Source organism: Aegilops tauschii, chromosome 2, assembly GCF_002575655.3.
Source record: "Aegilops tauschii subsp. strangulata cultivar AL8/78 chromosome 2, Aet v6.0, whole genome shotgun sequence".
Classification (NCBI taxonomy): Eukaryota; Viridiplantae; Streptophyta; class Magnoliopsida; order Poales; family Poaceae; genus Aegilops; species Aegilops tauschii.
Window position 1 is genome coordinate 152,549,799 of NC_053036.3, and position 11,176 is coordinate 152,560,974.

Below are 11,176 nucleotides of genomic sequence, written 5' to 3' on the forward strand. Positions count from 1 at the left end.
AAATTTATTTAAACCCCATGAATATGAGATTGATAGTAGTGTTTGCAATATTATTGAAAGTGGGTTTGAAAGAGTGTCAACTTTATATCCCACATATTTAGAGGAAGTTCAATCTTATGAAATTTTTGAGAAAGTGGGTTTGGAGAGGTCATGACTTTATTTTATGATAATCCCACTATTTTGGAAGAGTGTCAACTTTGCATGCATGTGGATCATGAAGAGAAAGTTTTATGTGATAGTTATTTTCTTGAATTTTCTTATGATCCCACATGTAATTATTATGAGAGAGGAAAATATGGTTGTAGAAATTTTCATGTTACGAAATTACCTCTCGTTATGTTGAGATTGCTATTGTTTCTTTCCACTTCCTTGCATATGCTAGTTTTTGCTTGCTATGATAATTTGTTTGCCTATAAGATGCCTATGCATAGGAAGTATGTTAGACTTAGATGTGTTTGTCACGTGTTTCATGATGCTCTCTTTGCGCTTCAATTCTTGTCTTTGATGTGGGCTTCATTAAAATTATCAATGCCTAGCTAAAAAGGCTTTAAAGAAAAGCGCTTGTTGGGAGGCAACCCAATTTTATTTTTGTTCCTTGCTTTTTGTTCCTGTTTATTAATAAATAATTCATCTAGCCTCTGGTTAGACGTGGTTTTATATTTTAATTAGTGTTTGTGCCAAGTAGAACCTTTGGGAAGACTTGGGTGAAGTCTTTATGATCTTGCTGTAAAAAAACAGAAACTTTAGCGCTCACGAGATTAGCTGCCATTTTTTACTGGAGAGAGATTTTATGTTGATTCTTTTTTCAGATGATTAATAGACTAATTCCTCACATCCACCAATTTATTTCAGAATTTTTGGGGTTCCAGAAGTATTCGAACAAATCTGATTGCTACAGACTGTTCTGTTTTTGACAGATTCTGTTTTTTGTGTATTGTTTGCTTATTTTGATGAATATATGGCTAGTATCGAGGGCTATGAACCATAGAAAAGTTGGAATGTAGTAGGTTTAACACCAATATAAATAAATAATGAGTTCATTACAGTACCTAAAAGTGGTGATTTGTTTTCTTATACTAACGGAGCTCTTGAGATTTTCTGTTGAGTTTTGTGTTGTGAAGTTTTGAAGCTTTTGGGTAAAGATTTGATGGATTGTGGAATAAGGAGTGGCAAGAGCCTAAGCTTGGAAATTCCCAAGGCACCCCAAGGTAAAATTCAAGGACAACCAAAAGGCTAAGCTTGGGGATGCCCCGGAAGGCATCCCCTCTTTCGTGTTCGTCCATCGATAACTTTACTTGAGGCTATATTTTTATTCACCACATGATATGTGTTTTGCTTGGAGCGTCTTGTATGATTTGAGTCTTTGATTTTTAGTTTACCACAATCATCCTTTCTGTACACACCTTTTGGGAGAGACACACATGAATCGGAATTTATTAGAATACTCTTCGTGCTTCACTTATATTTTTTGAGCTAGATAATTTTGCTCTAGTGCTTCGCTTATATCTTTTTAGAGCACGGTGGTGGTTTTATTTTATAGAAATTATTGATCTCTCATGCTTCACTTATATTATTTTGAGAGTCCTATAAAACAGCATGGTAGTTTGCTTTGGCTATAAAATTAGTCCTAATATGATGAACATCCAAGATGGGTATAATAAAAACTATCATATAAAGTGCATCGAATACTATGAGAAGTTTGATACTTGATAATTGTTTTGAGATATGAAGATGGTGATATTAGAGTCATGCTAGTTGAGTAGTTGTGAATTTGAGAAATACTTGTTCTAAAGTTTGTGATTCCTGTAGCATGCACGTATTGTGAACCTTTATGTGATGAAGTCGGAGCATGATTTATTTATTGATTGTCTTCCTTATGAGTGGCGGTCGGGGACGAGCGATGGTCTAGTACTACAAATCTATACCCCTAGGAGCATTCTAGTAGTACTTCGTTTCAATAACTAATAGATTTTTGCAATAAGTATGTGAGTTCTTTATGACTAATGTTGAGTCCATGGATTATACGCACTCTCACCCTTCCACCATTGCTAGCCTCTCTAATAGCGCGCACCTTTCGCCGGTATCATTCACCAACCATATACCTTCCTCAAAACAGCCACCATACCTACCTATTATGGCATTTCCATAGCCATTCCGAGATATATTGCCATGCAACTCACCACCGTTCCGTTTGTTATGACATGTTTCATCATTGTCATATTGCTTTGCATGATCATGTAGTTGACATCGTATTTGTGGAAAAGACACCTTTATAATTCTTTCATACATGTCACTCCTGATTCATTGCATATCCTGGTACACCGCCGGAGGCATTCAAATAGAGTCATATTTTGTTCTTAGTATTGAGTTGTAATTTTTGAGTTGTAAGTAAATAAAAGTGTGTTGATCATCATTATTAGAGCATTGTCCCAAGTGAGGAAAGGATGAGGGAGACTATGATTCCCCCACAAGTCAGGATGAGACACCAGACGAAAAGAAAAAAAAGAGAAAAGAAAAAAAAGAGGCCATAAAAAAAAGAGAAAAAAGGCCCAAATAAAAAAATGAGAGAAAAAGAGAGAAGGGACAATGTTACTATCCTTTTACCACACTCGTGCTTCAAAGTAGCACCATGATCTTCATGATAGAGAGTCTCCTATGTTGTCACTTTCATATACTAGTGGGAATTTTACATTATATAACTTGGCTTGTATATTCCAATGATGGGCTTCCTCAAAATGCCCTAGGTCTTCGTGAGCAAGCGAGCTGGATGCACACCCACTTAGTTTCTTTTGTTGAGCTTTCATACACTTATAGCTCTAGTGCATTCGTTGCATGGCAATCCCTACTCACTCACATTGATATCTATTGATGGGCATCTCCATAGCCCGTTGATACGCCTAGTTGATGTGAGACTATCTTCTCCTTTTTTTTCTTCTCCACAACCACCCTTCTATTCCACATATAGTGCTATGTCCATGGCTCACGCTCATGTATAGCATGAAGATTGAAATTTTTTGAGAATATCAAAAGTATGAAACAATTGCTTGGCTTGTCATCGGGGTTGCGCATGATTTAAATATTTTGTGTGATGAAGATAGAGCATAGCCAAACTATATGATTTTGTAGGGATAACTTTCTTTGGCCATGTTATTTTGAGAAGACATGATTGCTTTGTTTGTATGCTTGAAGTATTATTATCTTTATGTCAATATTAAACTTTTATCTTGTATCTTTCGGATCTGAACATTCATGCCACAATAAAGAAAATTACATTGAGAATTATGCTAGGTTGCATTCCACATCAAAAATTCTGTTTTATCATTTACCTACTCGAGGACGAGTAGGTGCTTGATACGTCTCCAACGTATCTATAATTTTTGATTGTTCCATGCTATTATATTATCTATTTTGGATGTTTAATGGGCTTTATTATGCACTTTTATATTATTTTTGGGACTAACCTACTAACCAAAGGCCCAGTGCAATGTAACATCCCAAATTTTCAATTTGGAATGTTATACATAGATCATCCATGCATATCATATTTTATTGCATTTCATTTCGCGATCCTCGAAATCCTAAGCAACTCAAGGACCCTCGGAGAGAGTTGGGGATTTCTTTGTTTTCATATTTGAATTTTATCAAATATTGAAACGAGGATTTTGATTTTAATTATTTTTCTCTCCGAAAATATTTCATATTAAAATATATGAGAGGAGATAATATGACTTCTCCAAAATAATTGAAATATTGGAGGAAAAATATTAAAATCAAATATTTGATTTTATTCGGATTTTATTGCTATTTTATTTGCATTAGAAAATTGCACGTTTTTCAAAATTGCATTTTAGGGCCAAAACAATGTTCATCTCGTTCTAAATATTTTATTTAGACGGTGAAAATTTGTTTTGGTATTTTTAGATTTTTATTTTATTTTCTATGATTTATTTAAGTTCTGGCGAATTATTTAAAAAAAATCTCAGCGCCCGACTGGGCCGAAGCCCAGCTGAGCCGGCCCGCTAGCCCCGCGCCGCCGTCTCCTTCCAGGAGACCGGGAGGCCGCCGCCGCCCGACCCCGAGTCCGGCCTGGACTCCTCCCCGCGCCGCCTTGCCCCTCCCCCAAGCAAGCCCCCCTCCTTAAATACCCCGCCCCGGACCCCCCACCACCACCAACCCCGCCGCCTGCCTCGCCCCGCCCCGCAGCGCCGCCGCTGCCGTTTGCCGTGCGCCGCCTCTCGCCGTTGCTGCCCCGCGCACCCCGCCGCCGCAGCCCCACCCCGCCGGACCCGCCCCGCCTCGCCGGAGCCTCGCCGGAGGTATACGCCGCCGCCGCCGTTCGGTTTTATTCTAAAACCGATCCAGTTTTTTTAAAAACCCTAGTTCATTTTTTTAGATCGGTTCGCCGGTTTTCTCAGTTTAGTTATATAGCGGACGTTTGTCCGTACGTTCGTTTTAACCAATGGTTTTCGCTCGTTAGTTACAGACAACGAACGTTCGTTCGTTAGCCTGTTCGTCGGTTTTCTTTTTCTTGGCTTTCCGCAATTATTTTCAATCGCGATTTCTGATCCGATTTTCATTTCAGTTTATCTTTTCGCTCGTTTATCGGAATCAGGCGATTCAAGTGCCTAGATCTTCGTATCGAAACCCTCTTTCTGTTTAATCAACTTGAACAAGATTTTGTACTATAAAATTTGATTTTAGTCCAGATTAGTAAACGGATATTGTTTCTTTCGCAGTTTGAGTTTCGTTGCTCCATTTGATTTGATTCTTTTTGCAAACCGGAGTTCTTAAGTTGAACTTTCTGGTTAGTTCTTCTCATTTGAGTTTTGCCCGTGCATCTTTGCCTGATTGCTTATGTATGCTATTGTTTTTTTGCGATAGAATTCCCGGAGTGCGAAGCGTGCTACTACGAGTCCCTAGGTTTTGCGGATCGTCAGCAAGGCAAGTAATACATTGATCATACTTCTTTCATACCCAGTTTTTATGCATTAATTTCAATCCTCAAACATTGCATGATTAGGATGTGATTAACATGTGGGTTCGGAAGTAGTTGATGAGGTAGAACCTATTGCCCTGTTATATTCAAACCTTGGGAGTTACTTCTACGTATTGCTTATATTACTATGCTATGCTCGTAGACGTGGATTGGGTGAGTGAATCCATGACAGATGTGAGATTGTTAATTAATGGTTCAACTTAAGGTGGCAACTTAAATACACATCTGGGTGGATTGCTTGACGGGCACCTGGAGAATCCAGTGTTGTCCTAGGATATCCCGGAGTAACCGTGTGATCATCCTAAGGTCTGCCACCCAGGCTCAAAGGGAACTAAGATATTTTCATGCTAGAAACTTCCGTGTGCAGCCACAAGCTATTATGGGCTCTAGCATAGTTGAGTAAGTTGCATGAGCTCTTGAAGAGGTGGATCAGCAGGTAGAGGGATGTAGGTTTGGTATGGTCTGCCTGGAGTAAAGAGTTAATGTTTCTGAAAGACCGTGTCTCGGTCATCCGTTTCTCAAACACCTTGTAGTGCGAGAAATCCAACGGAGGAGATCGAGTCTTGTGGGGAAAAGTGCGCAAACCTCTGCAGAGTGTACAATCTAATCATCGTTAGCCGTGTCCCCGGTTATGGACAATCTTGAGTATCTAGTACTTGGAGTATCCTAAGTATCTCATCACTCTAAATTAATATTGTTGGGTTGATAATTACTTTAATTGGGATTGAGTTGGAGGAACCTTCTCAATGATGTTTCAACTACCATAATAGTTAAATAAAATCTATTCCTTTGTTGTAGGGAAAAATGGGCTTTTCGCAAAAACTATAACCATAGAGCTTTCCACCAGCCAAATATGCATGTAGTGATAGCATTATTCCCTTCTTGCTCTACTGTGTTATATTGCCAGCATATTCCATGTGCTGACCCATTTTCGGGCTGCAACATATTATGTTGCAGACTTTTCAGACGAGGAGTAAGGTTCGTTAGGTCGTTGCCGTGCAGCTCAGCTATGCCCTTGCAGTTGATGGACTCACTTTATCTTCCAAGCCTTCCGCTGTTATCGTATTAGATGGCCTTAAGCCATATTTATTGTAATAAGTTCTCTTTTGAGACATTCGATGTAATAAGTGTGTGATTGCTACTCTGTTATAAATCCTTCGAGTACTGTGTGTGTCAGCATTACCGATCCAGGGATGACATTGAAGCACAGAGACTTGACCGTTTGAGGTCGGGTCGCTACATGCAAATTGTTGTTTTTTTGCCTATTTCAGTGTTTCGCAGAAAAGGAATATCAAACGGAATCCAAACGGAATGAAACCTTCGGAGGAGTTATTTTTGGAACAAACGCAATCCAGGAGACTTGGAGTGGACGTCAAGGAAGCAACGAGGTGGCCACGAGGTAGGGAGGCGCGCCCCCACCCTCATGGGCCCCTCGTGGCTCCACCGACCTCCTTCCTTCGCCTATATATACTCATATACCCTCAAAACATCCAAGAGCACAATGAAACCCTATTTCCACCGCCACAACCTTCTGTACCCGTGAGATCCCATCTTGGGGCCTTTTCCGGCGCTCCGTCGGAGAGTGAATCGATCATGGAGGGCTTCTACATCAACACCATAGCATGTCTGATGATGTGTGAGTAGTTTACCACAGACCTTTGGGTCCATAGTTATTAGCTAGATGGCTTCTTCTCTCTCTTTGGATCTCAATACAAAGTTCTCTTCGATTCTCTTGGAGATCTATTCGATGTAATTCTTTTTGCGGTGTGTTTGTCGAGATCCGATGAATTGTGGGTTTATGATCAAGATTATCTATGAATAATATTGGGTTCTTCTCTGAATTCTTATATGTATGATTTGTTATCTTTGCAAGTCTCTTCGAATTATCAGTTTGGTTTGGCCTACTAGATTGATCTTTCTTGCAATGGGAGAAGTGCTTAGCTTTGCGTTCAATCTTGCGGTGTCCTTTCCCAGTGACAGCAGGGGCAGCAAGGCACGTATTGTATTGTTGCCATCGAGGATAAAAAGATGGGGTTTATATCATATTCCTTGAGTTTATCCCTCTACATCATGTCATCTTGCCTAATGTGTTACTCTGTTCTTATGAACTTAATACTGTAGATGCATGCTGGATAGTGGTCGATGTGTGGAGTAATAGTAGTAGATGCATAATCCTTTCGGTCTACTTGTCGCGGACGTGATGCCTATATAAATGATCATGCCTAGATATTCTCATAACTATGCGCTTTTCTATCAATTGCTTGACAGTAATTTGTCACCCACCGTAGATTATGCTATCTTGAGAGAAGCCACTAGTAAAACCTATGGCCCCCGGGTCTATCTTCCATCATATTATTTTCCTATCAATTTGCTATTTCTACTGTCGTTTATTTTGCAATCTTTACTTTCCAATCTATATCATAAAAATACCAAAAATATTTATCTTATTATCTCTATCAGATCTCACTTTTGCAAGTGGCTGTGAACGGATTGACAACCCCTTTTATCGCATTGGTTGCAAGGTTCTTATTTGTTTGTGCAGGTACAAGGTAACTTGCGTGTAACCTCCTACTGGATTGATACCTTGGTTCTCAAAAACTGAGGGAAATACTTACGCTACTTTGCTGCATCACCCTTTCCTCTTCAAGGGAAAACCAACGCATGCTCAAGAGGTAACAATTACTTGCAACATGATTTCTCCCGTGATCTCAAGAACAAAAGTAACTACTCACAAATGAGAAACATGCTCATGATCAGAGGAGTGTTAATTAGCATAATGGATCTGAACATATAATCTTCCACCAAATAAACCATATAGTAATCAACTACAAGATGTAATCAACACTACTAGTCACCCACAAGCACCAATCTATAGTTCCGGTAACAAGATTGAACATAAGAGATGAACTAGGTGAGGGAGTCCTTGACTAAGGGGTCCTCGGACGTCCGGCTTGTTAGCCATGGGCCGGACTGATGGGCTGTGAAGATGCGAAGACCGAAGACAGCACCCGTGTCCCGATGGGACTCTCCTTGGCATGGAAGGCAAGCTTGGCGACCGAATATGTAGATTCCTTTCCTTTGTAACCGACCTTGGGTAACCCTAGATCCTCCCGGTGCCTATATATACCGGAGGATTTAGTCCGGAAAGGACAGATACTCATTACCATAGTCATACAGGCTAGACTTCTAGGGTTTAGCCATTACGATCTTGTGGTAGATCAACTCTTGTAATACTCATATCCATCAAGATCAATCAAGTAGGAAGTAGGGTATTACCTCCATAGAGAGGGCCCGAACCTGGGTAAACATTGTGTCCCCTGTCTCCTGTTACCATCGACCTTAGACGCACAGTTCGGGACCCCCTACCCGAGATCCGCCGCTTTTGACACCGACATTGGTGCTTTCATTGAGAGTTCCACTGTGCCATCGATGAAAGGTTCGATGGCCCCTTCAATCGTCAATAATGACGCTGGCCAGGGAGAAACCTTCCTCCCCGCACAGATCTTCGTGTTCGGCGGCTTCGCACTGCGGGCCAACTCGTCTGGTCATTTGGAGTAGATCAATAGCTATGCCCCTGGCCATCAGGACAGATTTGGGAGCTTGAACTACGTCGCAGACATCCGTGGAGATTTGATCTTCACCGGGTTCGAGACCGCGGCAACCACTCCTGGTCACTTTGACGAACATGACTTCAATCTGTCGTCAAACCGCATCTAGGGGATAGCTCCTGCAACACCTCTGGCCTTAGATCCGGAGCATACAACGCCGTCCAAGGATTGGAGGCTCAACCCCACTGCGGAGGCCACAGATTCCCCAGTGTTGGAGCCGCACATTGACTTAACCTCACACAATATTTGTGTCACCGGAACTCCGGACTCGTCTCTCGGCGTAAGTTCCAAACCATGTGAGCCCGCGGATGCCGAACCTAATCGTTTATCAATCTTCGAGGGCGAGTGCTAAACTCATTAAAGAGCCTGTCCTTGGCGGGGGACTCACAGCCAAACTACATTTGGGTGGAACTAGGGGCTGATGAAGGAGAATCTTGCTTCCCACCCACCACCCACTTCATAGCCACAGTCGAGGATTTAACCGACACGCTTGATTACAGCTCTGAAGACATCGACAGTATGGACGACGATGCCGAGGAAGAGCGAGACCAAAATCCGCCATATATGGGACGCTGGACGGCCACTTCTACGTACGATGTGTACATGGTGGATACACCCAAAACAACCAACAACGATGATAAAGAAAATCTAGTCGAGAATAAACCTCCTGAGACACAGCAAAAACGCCGGCGTCCTCGGCGCCGCTCCAAGCCACGTCGTTCCAAAGACAGCAGTGCTGGCACTGGTGAAAATAATACTCCGGATGATGCCAAAAGCAATGAAGACCTTGCTGAGGTAACCTCCGAACAGGAAGAGCAAGAAAACAGGCAAGCTAGCCCCGACGAACAGGCCAGGCCCAACAACTCGGAGTACGGTAGTTACCGTCCGCTCTCGAAGGATGAGGAAAGCCTCGGCAACGAAGATTTCATCGTGCCTGAGGAACCTCTCGAGCAGGAGCACTTCAAGCGCCAGCTAATAGCAACGGCACGGAGCCTGAAAAAGAAACAGCAGCAGCTTCAAGCTGACCAAGATCTGCTCGTCGACAGATGGACTGATGTCATGGCAGCCGAAGAATACGGCCTCAGACGTCCAACCAAGAGTTACCCAAAGCGAAGGCTACTACCCCAAGCGAAGGCTACTACCAGAGTTCGATGAGGAGGCGCCGGAGCCCATACCTCCCTCGCGTAATGCGGCCGATCAAACACTACGTGGTAGGGACAGTGCGGTGGACCGACCACCACGTGGTGGGGATAGAGCGGCAACTCAGGCCGAACAGCAGCCTGCCCCACCGCCTCGTAAAAATAGAGACGAAGCAGCTCGGGGTCATACATACGACCTCCGGCAGACCCTGGATAGTAGAGCAGCACATGCCTGATCGATTTATGGATCGCGAGGACGTCCCTCGACACGTGATCATGGCTACCGATTCGGGCGTGACAAACCTAGTCACACCTGAACCGATAACTGTAGGAGAACTCCATCGAAGCTACGGCGCAATGCAGCCAGATATAGAGGCACCACACACCCTCTCTGCTTCACTGATGAAGTAATGGACCATGAATTCCCCAAAGGGTTCAAACCCGTCAATATTGAATCATACGACGGAACAACCGATCCCGCGGTATGGATCGAGGATTTTATTCTCCACATTCACATGGCCCGCGGAGATGACCTCCATGCTATCAAATACCTTCCACTAAAACTCAAAGGGCCACCCCGACACTGGTTAAACAGCCTGCCTGAAAATTCCATCGGCAACTGGGAGGACATGGAAGAAGCTTTTCTTGACAATTTCCAAGGTACATACGTCCGGCCACCAGACGCCGACGAATTAAGTCACATAGCCCAACAGCCTGGAGAGTCAGCCAGGAAATTCTGGACCAGATTCCTAACTAAAAAGAACCAGATCGTTGACTGTCCAGATGCCGAAGCCCTAGCGGCCTTTAAACATAGCATCCGTGACAAATGGCTCGCCCGCCATCTCGGCCAAGAAAAGCCCAAATCTATGGCAGCCCTCACGGCACTCATGACCCGCTTTTGCGCGGGTGAGGATAGTTGGCTGGCTCGTAGCAAAAACACAGCTAGTGAGGCGGGCCCCTCCGAGGTCAAAAACAGCAACGGCAAGCTCCAACGTAATAGACACAAGCACCGAAGCAATGGTGATAATACCGATGACACTAGAGTTAATGCCGGATTCAGCGGCTCCAAGTCCGGCCAGCGGAAAAAGCCAGATAAAAGGAGCGGTCAGGGACCATCCAGCTTGGACCGCATACTCGATCGTCCGTGCCAGATACATGGCACCCCAGACAAACCAGCCAATCACACCAACAGGGATTGCTGGGTGTTTATACAGGCCGTCAAGTTAAACGCCGAGAACAAGGAAAAGGGATTGCAAAGTGAGGACGATGACGAAGAGCCCCGTCAACCGAACTCAGCGGGGCAGAAGAAGTTCCCCCCTCAAGTCAAAACGGTGAACATGATATATGCTACACACATCCCCAACCACGCACTAAGGGACGTTTACGCGATAGAGTCAGTCGCCCCAAAGTTCAACCCATGGTCATCATGCCCG